The 18,737-nt window shown below is 40.7% G+C and overlaps 1 non-coding gene across 1 annotated transcript; it reads right to left on the bottom strand.

The window, feature by feature from the left end:
• Positions 1–2,619: 2,619 nt before the first annotated feature.
• On the bottom strand, positions 2,620–2,723 carry LOC117088880. Its single transcript, XR_004439397.1, has one exon. It is a non-coding gene; the product is annotated as a small nucleolar RNA SNORD46 (small nucleolar RNA).
• Between the last annotated feature and the right edge of the window lie 16,014 nt (positions 2,724–18,737).

The following is an 18,737-nucleotide window of genomic DNA, read 5'->3' as shown; positions in this document are numbered from 1 at the left end:
GTTTGTTGTAAAATATTTATGAAAATAAACAGCTTCCCTGCAGGTCTCTAAGTGTTTTTTTTTTCCCCCTGGTGGGACTCTATTAAATTCTTGTATAGGATTCTCAAATGCCCTCATAATCAAATTCAGTCCTTCATTAAAAAGAGAAATGATGTAGGATGTCCTACACTTACTTCACTTTTGGTTGATTTAACAAATTCATTGCTTTAATAGTAACAGAAATCATTTTAAAAATACAAAGACAAATACACATTAAGTTCAAAGCTAGATGAGGCAACTCCCATCGGTTACACTATATTTGTTCTTTTTGGCTACAGATAACTGTTAGGATTGTCCTGGTTCTCTTTTAATTTCTGGCTACTAATTTAGTGACTTCTCTTAATTCTTTCAATCCCTAAGATCTCCCTGAGCAATCTCATTCACAATCATGATCTTGACAGCTACCTATGTGCTTTCGACTTCCAAATCTGTATCTCAAGGTTGGGCTTCTCCCTGGGAGCTGCAGACCTATGTATATAGTGTTCAGTTGGATATCTTACAGTTACTTCCAACTCAAATGTTCTCTTCTCTTGAAAATATCTGTTCAACATGTTGTTGATTTCTATAAGTGGATCTTGTATTCAGTACCTTACTGAATTTTTTTTTTTTTTTTGAGATGGAGTCTTGCTTTGTCACCAGGCTGGAATACAGTGGTGTGATCTTGACTCACTGCTACCTCCACCTCCCAGGTTCAAGCGATTCTCCTGCCTCAGCCTCCTGAGTAGCTGGGACTATAGGCGCCCACCACCACCCCCAGCTGATTTTTGTATTTTTAGTAGAGATGGGGTTTCACCATGTTGGCCAGGATGATCTAGATCTCTTGACCTTGTGATCTGCCTGCCTTGGCCTCCCTAAGTGCTGGGATTACAGACGTGAGCCACCGTGTCCGGCCCTGAACTACTTCTTAGAAGTGGTTTGTAGTTTCTGTAGGACTTTTAAAAAGACAGTAATATTATCTGCAAAAGTAACATTTGTTTTTTCCTGTTCAATCCTTAAAATTACTTTTTTACTTATCTTATTGAACAAGCTATAACCACTAGCGCATATTGGATGGAAGCAGCAATGGCAGATATTTTTGTCTTCCCTTAACACTGAGGGAATGCTTCTAGTATTTAACATTAAGTGTGATGTTTGCTTATGTGTCTGGTAGATGCCTTATTTCAATTTACTCCTAATTTTCTAAGAGTTTTATTTTATTTGAAAACTCTGAGTTCATGAGTTATGAATGAATTTTGTGAAACTGCATCTGTTAAGATTGTTATGTTTCTCCTTTAGTTTTTTTTTTTTTTTTTGAGATGAGGTCTCGCTCAGTTGCCTAGGCTGGAGTGCAGTGGCCTGATCTCAGCTCACTGCAAGCTCCGCCTCCCGGGTTGACACCATTCTCCTGCCTCAGCATCCCAAGTAGCTGGGACTACAGGCGCCCACCACCACGCCCAGCTAATTTTTTACATTTTTAGTAGAGACGGGGTTTCACCGTGTTAGCCAGGACAGTCTCGATCTCCTGACCTCGTGATCCACCCGTCTTGGCCTCCCAAAGTGCTGGGATTACAGGCGTGAGCCACCGAGCCCGGCCTCCTTTATTTTTTTAAATGTTGTAAATTACATTACTTTGTTCTCTAATGTTAAACTGTCCTTACATGCTTAAGACAAACAGTAATTGGTTATATATCATTTTTACATGTTTCTGGATTTGATTTGCTAATATTTAGCATATTTATACCTATGTAAATAGAATTGATCTATTTTGATTGTTTTCATACATCCTCTTTTCTGGTTATGGTAGTAAGGTTGTGTTAGCTTCATAAAATAAGGAAGAGGGCTTTCTACTCACTAAAACATTTGTAGGTTTGGGTCATCTCTTGAGTGTTTCATTACTTACAAAACTGCCTCAGCCTGGTATTTGTGTGTGTGTGTGTGTGTGTGTGTATATGATTAAAGTGGTTTTTCTTTTTTAAAATTCAACTTCTTTTCTGGTTACCTGTCTATTCAGGTTTTCTGTTTATTGGCAATCTGTATTTCTTTAAAAAGTTGTTCATTTCTTTCATATTTTCAAATTTATTTGGCAAAAGTTATAGTATTTTTAGACCTTTTAAAAACTCTTGCCTAAATGTAGTCATGCTCTCTTTTTCCGTTTCCAATATTGTTTACATCCGCTTTTCTATTTCTTGTTCAATATTGCCAGATATTTGTTTTTATTAATGTTTTCTAAAACAACACTTTTTTTAATCCTTTGTACTGTTTTTTTCTATTTCCTTATTGCTCATCACAAATACTTCCTTTCTTCTGCTTTCTGTGTGTTTTCTATACTTCCTTAAGTTGAATGCCTTTCTAATTACATTTTGGCTTTATTCATTTCTAACATGCTTTTGAGGCTATAAATTTACTAGTGTGTATCATATTAGCTATAACCTCAGATTTTGATGTAAATTATTTTTTATGGTCATTTGGCTTTAAATATTGTAATTTTCTGTTTGTTCATTGACTCACGGGTAAATGTGTGCTGTGAGTGCTCTACCCAGATCCCATTTCACTCGGCTGGTGCACCCACCTGTCAAATGCTATGGGTGTTCTTTCACTTTAGCACAGCCACTGTAACTATGACAAGTCCTTGCACTGGCAAGTGGCACATAGCTGACCAAGATGGTCACAACTACACCTAGGGATGCTTTTTCATCACCCCCGAGTGTTTACTTGCTTCAGAGAACTGCCCACAGTCGAACAGAAGCTGCCTTGGCCAGGAGGTTCCCTCCTTGCATTAATAGCTTGCAGTCAACAACAGACTGACCGAAAAAGAAAGGTGTCATCCCTTTGCTTCAAGGTGGGACTAACTGATGCAGTGTGTGCATTGGAGTTGCATACTCTGCATCCCTTTGCCTCAAGGTGGGATCAGGCTGCAGGTACTTTTTGACTACATCTTGCAATACTTGTAATCTGCATCTCGGGCCACATCTTGCTTTACTTTCCACTCCACCCTGTCCTGCTTCTCCCATTCCTCTTATAAACCATCCCTCAATAAACTATAGAAGAATTCCCATCTCAGGTTCTGCATCTAGGGGTCCCAACTTAAGACAGGGTATCAGAAGAGCTTAGGCTTTGGAAATAGATTTTTCAGGATGGACTTCTGGGAAGGGATAACTTGCGGGCCTGACAGCAATGGATATCTCATCACTCATCACTGGAGGTAAATGGAGTTTTGATAGTCTCTGGCAGGTTGTAGCAGTGTGGTTGTGAAGATTTTCATCTGCAGCAAACTGGGACAGTATATAGGTTGAAAGGGATGCACTAACTAGCGCGATGCCTGTGGAGTTTGGAGTGTAAACCAAAAAAGGACTGAGACAGATCTCAGTCGATTAGAGGTTTATTTTGCTAAGGTTGGGGACATGCCTGGGAATAGGAACAAAAGTTACTGTAGGATCTGTGACCAGATCCTTTTTTTTCCGTAAAGGATTTTGGAAATTTCAGTATTTAAGGGGAAAGAGCAAGCAGGAGGGGAAGAAAAAAGTGAGGGAGGGTAAGCAATAAGGCAACTGATTACAGTCTTTTGAGCCTTTGAGTAGCACTTGGTGAATCTACATTTTACTTGCTATTAAAAAGAGAGTAGGGGAAAAAGTCAATTAGGCATTTGTCTCGCACTCAGTAAATCCATGTTTCATATAAGATAAAGTAAGCATGTGAAATTACAGCTATCTGGGAACAAAAGAAAAGCAATTTTGTTGTTTGTTTTTGGTGTGACTCAGTTCCCAAGCTTAACTTTCCCTTTGGCATAGTGAGTTTGAGGTCCTGACATTTTACTTTTCTTTCACAGGAGGTGTGTGCAGAAATAGTAACTCTAAGGCAGATTATGGAATTAGGTTGCTTTCACTAAGCACACTTTAAGAATTGAAAAACAAATGACAGACTCAGATCTATTAACCAAAGCCAAGCATGACATTCAGAGGACTTCTCTGGTAGCACTTAAAAGAATACTTTTCTCCCACATTCAAAAGCAGATAGAGCTGAAGATCAGAACTAGTACTTAATAAGAGATACTGAGTTCTCAGCCTAGGCAAGTTTCCCCCAATGTCAAGTCCTTAATGGGAAAGGATTAGAACCCCAGGACTTGGTGTAGGACAATCAGGGTACATGCACTTGAGAACTTGGAACCTCCTCCACTTTCCTCTGAACCTTTTGCATGTGTGGAAATGATCCATTCTCCTTTGTTGGAAGGTAGAGGCCCCTCATTACCTGAAGTCTATGCAGAGGCCTCAAATGGGAGCAGAGCCCACTTACTAGACAATGCTTACTCTCCTGCAAGAAACAGGGTGGCATGCCTAGAGTTAATTCTGAGGGTGTTGGATCAACTGGGGGAAGAATATATAACTGGATAAGGAAGAGTTTGTAAATTTGGGGCCATGCCCTGGTGACACAGGATTTAACCCCCCAGCAAGGGTCCTGAAAGACAGATCTCATGTGCTGCTGGGATGACTCTTGGAAGATTGCAAAAAGCACATGTTCCAATTACATGAAGTAGAGATGCCAGACTGTGATGGCAGACTATGGAGGAAGGGATCAAAAGGCACAATGATATGAGCATGCCAGATTGAGTCTCCTATATAAAACAGAGAAGTGTTAGGACAGCTTGCAGGCACAACATTTGTCAGGGTGTTCAGTGTACTGGTGAACACCAGCATTTTAGAGAAGCTCAGTAGTGGCTATACTAGGTAAGGTGGAAAGTAGGAGATGCCATTGGAAAACTGAGTTCTCTAGCAGCAGTAAAGATAATGGGGGTCCCAGAATAGCACTTAACCATCAGAAGCAAGGTGGGAATTATTATTATGGACAGCAACATTGGAATGACAACCAGAAGGCCTTGACTTGCAGGATCTGTAAAGATGGTCAACAGGATATGGTGTTTCTAAAGGCAAGATGTGTGGGCAGCTATCAAGGGTGTGCTTAATGTATTTTATCAAGTGGAGTAAAGAATGGTTGAGCAGAAGGCTGAGGTCAGCTGTTCCAATAAACAGTGAACATCCTTTGGCTGGGTTTCATCCTGAGCTATTTTTTGGTCAGAACCCATCAGCTGAAGAAGCTGGGTCCTCATGAGGAGGACTCAGAAACACCCTGGCATAGGCAGTTTAGTAATTCCTCAAGTCCTTCCCCAAAGTGACCTACAAGCCAGTTCCTTGGATAATCTGTACACTGACAAAAGGGAAATGCAAAGCTTTTTTGAGCACTGTTGGATTCCAAGTTGACACTGATTCTTGAAGACCCAAAGTAACACGTGGTCTCTATTACAGTAGGATATATAAGAGCGAGATAATAAATGGAGTCCTCACCAAAGTCCAACACATAGTGGGTCCTCTGCATTCGCAGACCCAGTGAGTGGTCATATTTCTTCAGTCCCAAATGTGTAATCAGAATCACCATTGTTAGCTGTTGACAGAATCTTCACACGTGAGTCCCCATGAACCATAGGTTTTCTTATTTTTTATAATTTTAAGCTGTTTTCTACTAGAAGGACCTATGAATCATAGAATAAGAGGTATTATAGTAGAAAAGGCCAAGTAGAAGCCTCTGAAATGCCCCCTCCCAGACCAGTAAAATAAACTATCACATACTGAGGGAATGGGAGGTATTAGTGCTATCCTCAAATATGTAAAGGATGCAAGGGTAGTAGTCCCCGTTACATCCCTGTTTAATTTACTAGTCCGGCTACAGCAAAAAGTGAATGGATCATGGTGATGATAATGTACTACCATCACTTAAAGTAGTAGCCTTAATTACAAAAGCTTGTGCCAGATGCAGTATCTTTATCAGAGAAGATGAATACAGCCTCTGTTCGTTTTATGTGGCTATTGTTCTGGGATAGGCATTCTTCTCAATTCCTATGAGGAAAGAGAATCAGAAGCAGTTTGCATTTCAATGGACTAGACAAATAAATTCATGGTCTTGCTAAAGGGCTGTGTTTTTTCTTTGGATGTCACTACTACTGTGACAGCACTTTTTGGTTAGTATGAGAATAGCCATAACTTTTTTTGTTCTCTTTCATCCTTTCGGTACCATTATAAGAGTATCTCTTGTAAATTGCAAATAACTGGATTTAAAAAAATTAATCTATGAATCATTGTCTTTTATATAGGAAGTTAATTCAATTTACATATGTTTTGACTTCATTCTATTTTGCTATTTCTATTTTTCATATTTTCTCTCCTAATTCTGGAAAATTCTCAGATACTATCAAGTATTACCTCAGTCTTATTTCAATTTTTCTCTCTTTTATCTCTTTTTGGATACATAGAGGATATTTAATTCTTTTTCCAAGTCTCAGTCTTTCTTTTATATTTTTATTCATTTATATCTTTATTTTGGGTTATGGGTAATTATTTCAGATCTTTCTTCAGTTCCTTAAATTTTTTTTTTTTTTTTGAGACGGAGTCTTGCTCTGTCGCCAGGGCTGGAGTGCAGTGGCCGGATCTCAGCTCACTGCAAGCTCCGCCTCCCGGGTTTACACCATTCTCCTGCCTCAGCCTCCCGAGTAGCTGGGACTACAGGCACCAGCCACCTCGCCCGGCTAGCTTTTTGTATTTTTTTAGTAGAAACGGGGTTTCACCGTGTTAGCCAGGGTGGTCTCAAACTCCTGACCTCGTGATCCGCCCGTCTCGGCCTCCCAAAGTGCTGGGATTACAGGCTTGAGCCACCGCGCCCGGCCCCTTAAATCTTTTTTTTAGCTGCATCCAATCTGCTGTTTTTTTCTTTCATTTTGTTTTTAAGATTAATGACTATGGTTTTCATTTTTGGAAGCTCTATTTGGTTTTCTCAAATTTGGTTTTCTTTTTTTTTTTTGTCTTTTCAGAGATCTTGTTCTTTCATTACATTTTCTATGCCTTTTACAATTTTAATAATTTTGAACATGTAAATATTCAGTTATAGATACCCACACTTTTACAGATTATATTTGTTTCCTTAACTGCCTGTTTTCCCATCTGTTGTGTCTGCTCACTTCTCTCATCAGGGTTCCTTTCCTTGTATGGCCTGCACGTTTTCATTGTGAGCTTACCTTTGGATTCTTTGCTTGCATGACACTTTTATACTCTGGGTTGTAGAAGTCTTTCTGGAGAGGTTTCACATTTCCTTTTGCCAATGTCCTAGAGCTTTCATGGTTCTTAGACCAATATTATGTCTCTTCTTTTGATTTTGGAGTCCCAACTACTTGGGTAGTATATGTTTGAGACCTGCATGTTATAGAATTGAATTTGACTTGAATAGGTTTTTTTTTTTTTTTTTTTTTTTTTTTTTTGGTAACTACCAAGAGGCTAGGGTGGATAGCAAGGAGTCTTGTTTCCATGCTGTTTCTAGGAGCCTCGGAGAGTAGGCTGTTTCTAATTCACCATTCATAAACGAATTCGCCCGGCTTCAAGCAATTCAAGCAAGTCAAGACTGTTGCATGAGGGAACCTATGTTAGGGAGGTCTCATGTTCTTTTTTTCTCACTTTAGAAAACCTGTGTTAAGGTATTTATTAAAAACTCATAACTGGCATTACATTTGATGGTGAGAGTGTGTGCTTTCTTCCTCAGATTAGACACCACATATTCTCCTATCACAGTTCTTGGTCCTTAATTCAAAGTAAAATATCAAATAACAGCCAGAAATAATGACAGAGTAAAGGACAATGCATGAAAGTAATAATCACATAAAACCATACTTCATGAGAAAATTTACGTACTTAAAAATTGACACCAACTCTTTTTTTTTCCTTTTTTCTTGAGATGGAGTCTCGTTCTGTCACTGAGGCTGGAGTGCAGTGGCATTGTGTCGGCTCACTGGAACCTCTGTCTCCTGGGTTCAAGCAATTCTCCTGCCTCAGCCTTCTGAGTAGTTGGGATTACAGGCGCTCACCGCCATGCCTGGCTTTATTTTATTTGTATTTTTAGTAGAGATGGGATTTCACCATGTTGGTGAGGTTGGTCTTGAACTCCTGACCTCAGGTGATACACCCACCTTGGCCTCCCAAAGTGCTGGGATTGCAGGCGTGAGCCACTGCACCCGGCCAACACCAACTCTTTATTAGCAAAGAAAACAAAGTTTTATACACCCAAATTGAGAAGTTTTTGTTATAATAACAGAGAGAATATATAAAATGAGTGCGGATATCCAGAAGCTGTCCCAAAGGTGAGTAAAAAGATCCCAACAATTAGCAAAGACTCATTCTTCAATGGCCGATTAATCGCAGAACTATTAAACAACTATATAAAAATTAAACCTACCTATATATAAGTAGTACATTTAAGGCCAGGTGCAGTGGCTCACATCTGGGATCTCAGCACTTTGGGAGGTCAAGATGAGTGGATCACCTGAGGTCAGGAGTTTGAGAACAGCCTGACAAACATGGTGAAACTGCATCTCTACTAAAAATACAAAAAATTAACCGGGCGTACTGGTGGACACCTGTAATCCCACTTACTCGGTAGGCTGAGGCAGGATAATCACTTGAACCTGGGAGGCGGAGGTTGCAGTGAGCTGAGATCGTGTCACTGCACTCCAGCCTAGGCAACAAGACCGAAACTTCGTCTCAAAGAAGTACATTTAAATTCACACAATGATTCAACACAAGAACACCACTACCTGTTAAACTCCTGTACTGTTGCTCATGTACAGAATTCCCACCTCAGTGTTCTCTTGCAAAAGCAGTGACAATCCATAGTCCAGAGACCCTCTTTAATAATGAGCCATTGATAAACACAGTACATTTATGAGTCGTATAACATTTTGTTCATGTTTTGAATTTTCTTAAGTATTCTACAAAAATTAATTGGCATCAGGTTTTCCATATTTATAGACTTTCATTCCAGTAGTTTTCATATAATTTTTAAAATAATTGTTAACATTGAGAACTTTCCTGTATTTTCCATACTGCCAGGGTTTCAATCAGGTGTGCATTCTTTTTATCTATTCTTTTTTTTTTTTTTTTTGAGATGGAGTCTTACTCTGTTGCCCAGGCTGGAGTGCAGTGGCATGACCTTGGCTCACTGTAAGCTCTGCCTCCCAGGTTCAAGCAATTCTCCTGCCACAGCCTCCTGAGTAGCTGGGACTATAGGCTTGTGCCATCATGCCCGGGTAATTTTTGTATTTTTAGTAGAGATGGGGTTTCACCATGCTGGCCAGGCTGGTCTCAAACTCCTGACCTCAAGTGATCCCCCCTCCTTGGCCTCCCAAAGTGCTGGAATTATAGGAGTGAGCCACCGTGCCCAGCCACATGTACATTCTTATAAGGTCCATCTCCAGTGTGCAGTCGTGTCTTTTTTTTTTTCTGCCTTGCATGGGCATAAGGCTGGAGTTCCATCCCTGCTGTGTGTGTTAACTATCGAAGCCCTAGGCCTCAGGGTTTCTGTACAGACCTGATACCTCCTGAATTTACCACAGTAGTGGCTGAATCTTATACCTCTTGTTTCTTGAAGCAGGTAACTATAACATTTCAGTAGTTTAACAACATATAAATTTATATAAATATAAACAAGTGTTCACATAAAATTAAGGTGTGAGACAAGGGATGGGGAACTGTATTGCCACACAGTTATTTAGAGAACCAGGCTGACAGGGACAATGGCACTTTACTCATGGCTCCCAGGTTGCCCCGCCTGTTGGTATCCAGCCGGAAGATGGCAAAAGAGGGAGACCAGAATCACAGGAGAGCTTCTTAAAGGCCAGGCGTGGGTAAGGTGTACAATTATTTCTGCCCACATACGGTTGGCCAGACCTCAGCCACATGACTCCAGCTAGATGAAAGAAAGACTGAAAATGCAGACCTGAGTTTGGCAGACCTGAGCTTGTCAGACACCTCCCCAAATCTACTTTTTTTTTTTTCTGAAACAGAGTCTCACTGTGTCACCAGGCTGGACTGCAGGGGCATGATCTCAGCTCACTGCAACCTTCACCTCCCGGGTTCAAGCGATTCTCCTGCCTCAGCCTCCTAAGTAGCTGGGATTACAGGTGCCCGCCACCATGCCTGGCTAATTTGTGTATTTTTAGTAGAGACGGGGTTTCATGTTGGCCAGGCTGGTCTCAAACTCCTGACCTCGTGATCCACCTGCCTCGGCCTCCCAAAGTGCTGAGATTACAGGCGTGAGCCACCGTGCCTGGCTGAGCTTGACTTTTTATGAGATTTTCTGAGTCAGAATCCCTTGTTCACAGACCACCCCGGCCTTGCCAGCTCCTGCTACCTCCTTGACTCTCTTCCTCTTCCATTTCAGGTCACTTCCCTTGTCACTAGTGCTTAAGTACACAGGCAGCATCAGGTGGGCTTGGTTTTAGTTTTGGCTTTGACACTTACTGTGTGACTTAGGCAACTTTTCTAACCTCTCTGAGGTGCAGTTTTTTCCCTTATGGAAAGGAGAAATAATAGTACTATGCTACTTTGTCCACCTGTGAGGATTTAAGGCAGGATGTATGTACAGCACTCGGCACAGAGTAAGCATTCAGCAGCTGTGAGATATTATAATTATTAGCTTGTTTTATTCTCACTTGGTTTTTGGCATCTTCTTTTGAAACTCCTGGCAACCTTCCCTGGCTTCTTTCTGCTTCTCTACTACCTACTTTTGAGCCAGAACAGTTTCTTTCTTGGTTCTTTTTCATTATTAACAAAAATACTGCCCAGAGCTCTATTTTCAGTCTTGCTATACTTATATTACCTTGATCTGCTAGATTCATAATTTTTTTTTTTTTTTTTTACTAAAGCTGCTGTTTAACTTTTAGGATGTCCCTTAGAAAGAGAGGGGAGTTGGTATTGGCACTGATGGCGTGAGTATGTGTGTGTATGAGAGTAGGATGGAGCAAGCCCATTCTATGTGCTGTGTAATCATCTTGACATTAGCTTTGGTAAGCTTCACAGCATTGAACATCAAAACTGTTTATATGTAAAATTTGGGGAATTTGTCTTCATGGCTGCCTTAGAGCCTTAACTATGGCTGATTCCATCCCCTGCAGCCTACATAGAATAGCCACAGATGATATGAATGGTACATTGGAAAGTTCTATCATGTGATTGTCATCATCTGTGAAGTGCTCAAGGTGTTAGGCTTCTGGTAAAATACTAGTTGGTAACCAGATACCTGTTCAGGCATCATGTTTGTGTGAGGATCTATATATTGTCTTCATCATCAATAAAAGATTTATTGGGCCCTCTGCCATGTAGAGCATCATGTCTCCAGCTGCCAGAGAGTAAACCAGGCCGAACACAGGCTCCATATCCTGGCTTTGCTGTTCCTGTGCACAAGTGACCCTGACACAAAGAGGGGGTCACCACCGGAAAGCCTCCCATTTTCCACCAGCTGCAGTGTCACGTCCTTCTGCATTTGCATTGCTGACAGGCGGTCTCTGGGTAGAAAATAAAATTTGGATGATCATTTGGGTTATTCAGATGAGGAAGTGCAATTTTGCCCTTCATTTCTAAGAGTGAAACTTTAAGGTCCACTGAGAGTACTTCGAGGTCCACGCTGGTTACATCCAGTTTCCGAGGATATCCTAGAAAAGGTGTCTGGTTACGTGCCATGGAAATTGCTTTCCTTTCTTTGGCTGGAGACCATCATCCTCAAACTAATTTCCTGTTTGGTGCTCAATATTCGAAAGCAGGAAATTGTATTAACGAATAGGAAGCTGGAGATGATGGTGGAAATGCATTTAGAAATTTGACTGCTAGGGAAATCATTTTTGCTCCCTTAATTTATTAAAAACCTAGATCTTATTTGGCATCTTTTTCCCTCATTCTTATTCCCATCATTAGCCATTATCAAAAGAACATTATTAAGTATGAATCTCTGCTTGGCACTATGAGTGAGTGACTGAGTCCCTGCCCACTAGGAGGATTGTAACGAAAACGATGAGAGCAACAACTAGCTGCAAGAACAATAAATAGTTGCACAAACAAAAATATCAGTATTAATCTTTACTTGATACTCTTCTAAAGCCCGTACATGGATTAGAAAAAAATCACTAGAGCCCTATGAGGAAGGTACCATTACTTTTGTTTTATTAATGAAGTGTGTAAGACATGGAGTAAATAGTTTGTTTAAAGTCACACAAGTAGTAAATTGAACAGTCTAGATTCACCCCTTCTCAGCTCACATTAGCCACTATGTTCTACTGCTTCTAATTTAACCAGAAAACACTAGAAAGAGTAAGCAAAAATGAAAGTGTGGATTTATTATTACACTCTAGGGTAGGCACATTTTGCAGGATGGGAGTGAGAAGGGAATTTGGAGAATTTCTACTATCTTCCTCAAAAGTAAGTCTCCTCAGAGGAGAATATACATTTGCAACTGAATGAAGAGTTAGGGTGAGGCAGATGGGGACATGACTGAGATTATGTCTTGGAAATAGAAACAGTGCAATGGGCCAAATGGAAAGTGGGGTGGATGAACTTGAGGTCGATGTGCTCAAGCAGTCAGTCCGCGGGAAGCAAGACAGTCAATACACGGCAGAGACTCAGCTCCTTGGACCCGGATTGCCCAGTCTCTTCAGCCAGTTCCACTCCGTGGAAGGAATAAGCAGGCTCTGGTGCCAGCCTGGCACAGCCTCACCATGACACATCAGCAACCTTTTGAATGTCACCCGAGGCAGGTGAGTCTAAATCAGCCACCACATTCGTTGAAGCTTTTGATTCCTAATGTTGGAGCAACATGATCCGGTAACATAGATTCAGGTCTAGGAAGTTCATAAAGTCAGATTCTATTCTGGGTCTTTTCTGGGATAAATAGCTGGCTGGAAGTCACAGTCATTCTGAAAGGCTGAAAATAACTAGCACGACATTGTAATGAGTTAATAAATCTTTCTCACTGAACTACATGGAAAGACATGAAACATCACACTTTAGCTATTCACTAGGCTTAATTAAACGATGCTGAAAAGGTCAGTGCCCTGTCTGGTGAGTTCCAAATCACTTCAGATCCGACAGTAGGGGTGACTGTAGAGGTGAAAGCGCATGTGTTCACAGGAAAATTGGGAGCCTTATGCCTCTATTGGAGCCTTAAACGGGTGTGTTTTAAATGGGCCTTGCCCCAGATAGTAACAATTAGCATTTATTAAGTGCTAGCTCTGTGTAAGTCATTGCTCTGATTGCTTTAGCTGTGTTAACTCATTTAATCCTCAACAGCAACCCCAGTAGGTACAAATTTTTAATCATTCTTGATAGATGAGGAAACTGAGGCCCAGAGAGTTGTAGTGATTTGGCCAATGCCCTACCTTTGCAAGTCTGCAAAATGATAGAGCCAAAACTTGAATGCATAGTCTGACTCTGGAGCTTGCCTGCTTAACCACTAGGCTCTCCTGCCTCCCTCAGAGTTGAGCTGTACTCACATAGTTAAAAATGCACACATCAGCCGGGCACAGTGGCTCATGCCTGTAATCCCAGCACTTTGGGAGGCCAAAGCGGGCAGATCACCTGAGGTCAGGAGTTTGAGACCAGCCTTACCAATATGGTGAAACTCCATCTCTACTAAATATGCAAAAATTGGCCAGGCTTGGTGGCAGGTGCCTGTAGTACCAGTTACTCAGGAGGCTGCGACAGGAGAATTGCTTGAGCCTGGGAGGCAGAGGTTGCAGTGAGTCAAGATCATGCCACTGCATTCCAGCCTGGGCAGCAGAGCAAGACTGTCTCAAAAAATAAATTAAATAAATAAAAATGCACACATCTCTTGTGGGAGATTAACACATTACACCTTCCAGGAATTCCAGTGAATGCATTTTAAGACAGGTCAAAGCATGCAAGACATTCACATGCTGCATGAGGAATATGATTCTTAACAGTATCATATGGATTGGTGTAGGTCACAAGGAGGTCTGTTTACTGAGAACAATTATTGCAGTTTCTTCAACTCGAACACCTCAATTTAGCAAACATTCATCCTGTGAATTAGATACTGTGCTAGGTGTTGGGGAGAAATATGAGTAAGATAGGGTACCAACCTTCAAGGAGCTTATGGATTACAGATTTGTTCTTATAAAATTTCTGGGAAGACAAAAATAGCTTTCTGGACCAATCTTTTGTTAGCTCAGCACTCTAGTTCAGTGGAATCTTACTTTTATTGCCTGCAATAGTTTAGACTGAATTCCCATGTAGTGGTTTTATTGCCTATATAATAAATATATATTCAATAAATAAATATATATATTTTATTATATATAAAAATATTATATAGAATATTTCCTGCCCTTTTTTTGCATCCTATATAAAAGTGCAGAGCCCTATGCTAAAAGATATGTTAAATCTGGGACATATTAAGCAAAGATGAGTTGTATCTACTTTCTCATTCTTTCTGACAGAATCTGTTCACAGGGAGAGAAGGCTTTGAGTCAGGCTACCTGGGCGTTAACACTAGTTGAATCACTTTCTGACTGCATGACCACCTTGGATGACTCACTTCATCTCTCTGAGCCCAGATTTCCTTATCTGTAAAATGGAGAAGGTAACTGTAGTCATCCTTAGAATCCTTTCAAGGATAAATTATATTAAATGCAAAAATGCATAATGATATTTGTCACATTACTTGGCAAAGAGGAAGCTCTCAACACATTTTAGCTATTTCAATTATTTTCTCTGCATTGTTCCATTTCTGAGTTCTGTTTCATCATTCAGTACTCTGAAGAGGCTGACTAGCAACATACAGACGGTAGGCTCTCCCGCCTCACCTTTTTTCCTAAAGCAGATAGAAAATTGACTTAGGGGCAAGATACAGGGTAACATTTGTTAGCAGTCCCATTATGACAAAAGTCCAACGTTTCTTATTGACATTTTCCATTTCTCAGAAGGCAAAGGAAATGATTCCTCTGATTCTGAAGTTGGTGATGTTCTAGAGACAGGGACTTGGAGAGAAAGTTAACATACCTTAAGGGTTGGGGCACAGCACAAGGACCCTCCTCTGCCCCCTTTGCATTCATTTCTGATGCAGTCTCTGCTGCACTCTCCATGCTGGCTTCTCTCAGCTCTTGTCTTCGATCCTCAAGGCTCCCATCACCTCCGGTCTGATCTTGTACTTCTGTAGCAAACCTCACCTTCTGTGACTACTCAAACTGCTCCCCCAGTGTAGTCCTGCTACACAGCTCTAGGAGATGCTGTTTACATTGCAGTCACTGTAAATGGTGCTTCCTGGAGGTGTGCGGCTTGGTGACAGGGCTTGTTGGCCTTGCCCTCTCTAGACGCTCACCCCAGGGCTCTTGGGCTGTTTCAGCTAGGATGGACTTCTTACAATTTTTCAACATGCCTCACTCAGTCTTGGTTCTGTGTGTTTTCACATGCTGTTGCCTCTGCCTGCAAAGCTCTTCTCTCTTTCTTCCCATCATCCACTACCTCCGACCTGCAACCTCCCACAAAAAAAGAACAGATCCCTCGTGAAGGCAAGATCACTCTGGTTAACTTCTACTCATATTTCAAGACACAAATTAAATATCACTTCCTTTGAGGCTTTCCCAGAACCTTAAACTAGAATCAGTCTTTTTGTTTTAAGGATCTGTTAATGCTTGTATCTTCTTTTTTTGTAGCATCTACCACAACAGAAATTAGATTAAAGTCAGTATAAGAGCTACAGGGACCAGGGCTGTGACTAGGACAGTCTTAAGTCTTCATTATGTGAGTAAAAATCATCCTGCCTTACCCCTGGCTTCCTCCAGCCCTCAGAGGCGATCTCCTTTAACATTTACTGTTTGAAATTGAACTTCTAGTGGCTTCTTCCATAACTTTAAATACTATATTTACTATTTCTTGATTTATTAATGGAGATAATAATAATTTATCTTTTTTTTTTGAGACAGGGTCTGGCTCTGTCACCCAGGCTGGAGTGCATTGGTGCGACCTCAGCTCACTGCAGCCTTGACCTGGCTCAAGCGATCCTCCTGCCTCAGCCTCCCAAGTAGCTGGAACCACAGGCATGTACCACCACACCCAGCTAATTTTTGTATTTTGTTTTTTAAGTAGAGATAGGATTTTTCCATGTTGCCCATGCTGTCTTCAAACTCTTGAGCTCAAGTGATAAACCTGCCTCGACCTTCCAAAGTGCGGGGATTATAGGTGTGAGCCACCGCGCCCAGCCTGATTTCTTACAATTAAAGATGAAGGTTTACATGTACTTTCTCTACCTCTCATTTTATTCTCTCCTCTTTCCATTGTTTGTTATGTTTTATTTTTAATTCTTTCACTGAGTTATCTTTACAGTTGTAAATTATAAACTTAAGTCGTTATTTATTTTTATAAACTTTAGCTAGCTACTGCTACAGATTGATTGTTTGTATATCCACAAAATTTACGTGTTGAGAGCTAACCCCTACTGTGATAGTAATAGGAGGCGAGGCCTTTGGGAGGTGACTGGGGCATGGGGGTGGAGCCCTTATGAATGAGATTTGTGCCCTTAGAGGAGGCTAAAGAAACCAGATGTCCCCCCTTCCACCAAGTGATTTCCTAGCCTCCAGAACTGTGAGAAACAAATGCCAGTTGTTCATAAGCCACCCAGTCTATGGTATTTTGTTATTGCAGCCAAAAGAGACTAAGACTGTTACTCTTGACTCTTGACTAAACCAGATGAGGCTATTAGTGTCCCTACTTTTAGCTCCTCTTATTTTTTTTTTTTTATTTTGCTTTCTGAATTTTGCTAGCACTACCTTCATTTTCACATCATCAGATTTATCACACATACAGTTCATTTTACAATCATAATTTAGACTTTTGGCTATAGTTTGATTCTGAAAGTTGAAAACAAGTAAGAAGAGCTTGCATTAGTTTGACTTTGTAATCATCATCACTGCAAAACTATTGAGGTGACAAGATTCTGTTTTTTTCTCTGTGGGTTCAATAATCCCAGTGTTTGTTCTACAGAAATAGAATGTGTGTCTAGTGGGAAGGTCAAGTTTCCAGTGGCTTCACTTTTCTTATGCTCTATCAATTATTCCCCATCATGTTACAACCATCATTTTTTTTTTTTTTTTTTTTTTTTTTGAGACGGAGTCTCGCCCTATCGCCCAGGCTGCCTCCCGAGTAGCTGGGACTACAGGCGCCCGCCACCTCGCCTGGCTAGTTTTTTGTATTTTTTAGTAGAGACGGGGTTTCACGGTGTTAGCCAGGATGGTCTCGATCTCCTGACCTCGTGATCCACCCATCTCGGCCTCCCAAAGTGCTGGGATTACAGGCTTGAACCACTGCGCCCGGCCACAACCATCATTTCTTTGTGCAGTTTATTAAAAATTTTTCTTCCTAGAGTTTCTATTGCTTTGCTCTTTTCTTCTCAATAAGAGGAACATGTATTTTCTGTAGACTCAATTACCTTGCTTACTATCTTTTGCAGAGAGCATACCTGCTCTTTCCCCAGTATGACTTTTATCATTTTGTAGGTGGGCTGCTGTTCTCTGGGATGCTTCTTGGATCCTTTTTATCTTTTGTGTCCAAAAATTTCACAAAAAACATACCTGACTTTTTGTTTTAACCATGCATATTGTTGAATATGCAGCAGGCATCTCTTTCTTTCTTTCTTCCTTCCTTCCTTCCTTCCTTCCTTCCTTCCTTCCTTCCTTCCTCTCTCTCTCTCTGTCTCTCTCTTTGATGGAGTATCACTCTGTCAACTAGGTTGGAGTGTAATGGGGCAAACTCTGCTCACTGCAACCTCCACTTCGGGGTTTCACCGTGTTGGCCAGGCTGGTCTCGAACTCCTGACCTCAAGTAATATGCCCACCTCAGCCTCCCAAAGTGCTGGGATTACAGGTGTGAGCCACTGCACCCAGTCTTCGGCAGGCATTTTCAGTCTGAAGATTTTTGTATTCTATAGTTTTGGAAAATTTTTTTCTATTATTTTACTGATAACTTCTTCTCTATTATTGTTTTCTGTTATCTTTTGCTCCTTGATTGAATTTGTATGTCTTTACCAATTGTCTCATATTTTTCATTAAAAAATTTTTTTAAATTTCGTTTTTAAAATGAGGGATTATTTTACTTTCCAGGAAGTGCTTTCAACTTATTCTTTTAGTTATTTGTTATTTTGAACTACTTGATGTTCTTTTTCATAGTATTCTATTTTTATCCTATGGTTTTAATTTCTTCTTGAAGACTGAGTAGATTCTTTTGAGACTTCTGTGATTTCTGAAGTCCTTATGTTTCCCACTGAGTCTGTTATTCCCTGTGTATGTCCTCAGATGTCTGATGACTCAGGTTGTACTTTCATATGTAAGGATGAAAGACCAGGTTGTTTATTTATTCAGGACTGCTGGAAACAATTCGCTCTGCTCTTGACTAGGTGGGTTTAGCTGTTCCATCAGTCTCTTGCTGGAATGAGAAGTATGACTGGCAGCTCTGTGTCAGTGGGCTAGACTCATTGGCTGGAAGAGTTTGCTCTTAGATATAGAAATGGTGAGCTAGTCATCAGACTGGGTTTCTCCCACTCAAATGTTACATTGAGGGAAGCTTTGCTTTGGGGAACCCATATTCATACTCCAAACTTAGTCCTCCCTAGAAAATCCTTTTTTTTCTTACACACACACACACACACACACACACACACACACACACACACGATATGCAAAAACATTAGTGCCCCTATTCATCATCCCTTTATAGTGCCAGCACATTGCTTGACTCTGAATAAAAATGTAATAATTGTTTTAAATAATCATATAATAGTAACACATAGGTTTTATGTATTTGATTCTGAGGGTTCACCACTTATTAAGATATGTTCTCTGTACCCAAGCA

Source organism: Trachypithecus francoisi, unplaced genomic scaffold (assembly GCF_009764315.1).
Source record: "Trachypithecus francoisi isolate TF-2019V2 unplaced genomic scaffold, Tfra_2.0 Lachesis_group10, whole genome shotgun sequence".
NCBI lineage: Eukaryota > Metazoa > Chordata > Mammalia > Primates > Cercopithecidae > Trachypithecus > Trachypithecus francoisi.
The sequence above is the reverse complement of the archived record's forward strand: the minus strand, read 5'-3'. Positions and strand labels throughout refer to the sequence as shown.